The sequence below is a fragment of the Hyaena hyaena genome, unplaced genomic scaffold, assembly GCF_003009895.1.
Source record: "Hyaena hyaena isolate Hyena2069 unplaced genomic scaffold, ASM300989v1 scaffold_361, whole genome shotgun sequence".
Classification (NCBI taxonomy): Eukaryota; Metazoa; Chordata; class Mammalia; order Carnivora; family Hyaenidae; genus Hyaena; species Hyaena hyaena.
Window position 1 is genome coordinate 1,311,538 of NW_024080991.1, and position 2,590 is coordinate 1,314,127.

Consider the following 2,590-nt stretch of genomic DNA (forward strand, 5'->3'; position numbering starts at 1 on the left):
AGAAGATGAAAGAGGAGGGAGAGAAAGCTGAAGCAAGAGAGAAGTAGGGGATGGCGGAAGAGGAAAATGAAAAAGAAAAAAATGAGAACCCAGTAATAAAGGTAGAAGGCTTTACACTTTCAAAACCAGTCTCCTTAAAGTTCTTAACCAAGACATTTATTTTTTTAAAGTTTATTTATTTATTTTGAGAGAGAGAGGCAGGGGAGGGGCAGAGAGAGAGGGAGAACCCCAAGCAGGCTTTACACAGTCAGCGCAGAGCCTGATACGGGGCTTGAACTCATGAACCACAAGATCACGCCCTGAGCTAAAGTCAAGAGTCAAATGCTTAACTGATTGAGTGCCCCTTGACCAAGATATTTTAAGGACAGGATCAGGCAGTTCACCCACTTAAGGAATCATTAAGCTTTGATAGAAACATCTTTCTATATATAAGTTAGTGGCTAAATTTAAAAATAGATAACAGGAATAATTGAGAATGTTGCTGATAAGTTTGGGTTTGTGTCTTAGTAACATTTCATTTATCAAAGTGTCTGTCACCCTGAGGAAGTTTTTAGAGACGGGGTAAATTACACCAGCCCGTGTCTCCATGATGCCAACCTGGGGTTGGTGGGCTGTGCTTGTGTACATGCTTTCCCGCGTCCCTACCTGTCTTATTTTGTTCAGGCTGTTGAGAAAGAATACCATAGGCTGGGTGGCCATAAATCGGGTAGGAAGTCCAAGATCAAGGCGCCAGCAGATTTGGTGTCTGGTGATGGTGGTGCTGTATTCGTAGTACCTATTTCCTAGATGGTAGTGCTATAAGCTCACAATGAAGAAGAGGCGAGAAAGCTCTCTGGAATCTCTTTTATAAGGGTGGAGCTGTCATGGCCTAATCACCTCCCAAAGGTTCCACCTCCAAATACTATCACATTGGGGATTACATTTCAGCATCTGACTTTTGGCGGGGGACACAAACATTCAGTCCATAGCATCACCCAGTGTCTTACAGGTATGCCCTGGTTATTGTCGGGCTGGATAAGTATGAAAGAGTGCTAGCAATTGTGAATTACTATGCACGTGTGAGGAATGTATTGTTCTAATTTTATAGCATCAATGACAGGATTATATAAAATCATTTCTGTTTTGTACAGGAAGAAAGTGACGTTCAGTGACATAAGTGATTCGCCTGGAGCCAGGAGGGAGGTGGAGCCAGGTGGTGATCCTGAGGTAACTAGGATGGTCCTGTCTTTCATTCTTAGTTCTGCTCCATAGGCCAGTTCAGCGATTTATGTTAATGGCTGGAATCGCTTCTCGGCCTTTTGGCTAAGATCAAGTGTAGTATGTTAATGGCTGGACCTCTGTATAGTCTGAATCCTTTGAGGAAGGTGTTAAAAAATACTAGTGTTGGGCCTGACCCCAGATTAATTCAGCTAGAACTTGGGATGGGAGCTCAGCCTTGGTTTTTATTAAAAGCTCCTCAGGTGGTTCTTTTTTTAATGTTAATTTATTTATTTTGAGAGAGCAAGAGGGGGAGAGCCCGTGCACTTGTGTGAGTGCACGAGGAGGAGGAGGGGCAGAGAGGGAGGGAAAGAGAGTCTCAAGCAGTCTCCACAGTGACAGTGTGGAGCCTGACACGGGGCTTGATCTCACCAATGTGCGATCATGACCTGAGCTGAAATCAAGTCAGATGCTTAACCAACTGAGTTGCCCAGGTGCCCCATAAAAGCTCCTCAGGTGGTTCTAATGAATGAAGGTGGAGAGCCTCTGATGTGAGGGGTCTTGAATGATTGGACTTTGGTTTTGTCAGAGACAACCAAGTTACATTTGAGAGAGTAGGGGTCCCCTGCTCCTGTGATGGTAGCTGCCCCAGCCAGCTCTGACCCCAGACCCCTAGATGACACCGATCATCTTCAGGGACCAGCAGTTTGATAGAGAGCCAGGCAGTCCCAAGGGGTATGCTCTGGTGACAGGAACCTAAGAGGGGCTTCATGTGGCCACGAACTGGCCATGCTGCTTGGACAGAGGACCATGGTGAGAAGACAGGACTGCTGGGGGAGGCAGAGCTACAGAGGGAGACTGGCAAGATGGAGGATGTGGAAGAACAGATTTAAGTGAGTGAGCAGGAATGTCCGGGTGGGTAGAGACCTAGTACTCAAATTGTGGCACACCCGAGTCAGCCATATAGAACTCAAGTTCAGGCCATTAGATCAGAGTTGGAACTCAACACTGGGGCGGAAGAGCCACAGCACTGGGGTCCCAGAAGGAAGATGCAAACGCAGAGGTGAACATGCAGACTTGGAGAAACGGGGGCCCCTGCACTGCCCTCCTTTCTGCGTAGGCTGCATAAGGAGGGTCCTCCCTGCGTGCCCAGTTAGCCTGCTCCCAGCCATAGCATTACTGGGACCTGGCGCAGAATGAAAATGTGAGGCCTCTTGTTCAGAAAGCAGGAAATAGTTATGTCAAAAGGACTAAAATACAAAGCTTTTTCTTTTCTCTGATGTCTCTCCCTCACTTGTCCTGGTGGTTTAATTTATTTTTAAATATTTTCTGATGATTTTTGTTTGCCATTTAATGCTTTATTTTTTTATAATAAAAAATTTTTAATGTTTAT

The 2,590-nt window shown here is 45.6% G+C and overlaps 1 pseudogene; it reads left to right on the forward strand.

Moving 5' to 3' along the window:
- The first annotated feature begins 1,282 nt into the window (after window positions 1–1,282).
- On the forward strand, window positions 1,283–1,457 carry LOC120243842 (annotated as a pseudogene).
- The last annotated feature ends 1,133 nt before the right edge of the window (window positions 1,458–2,590 follow it).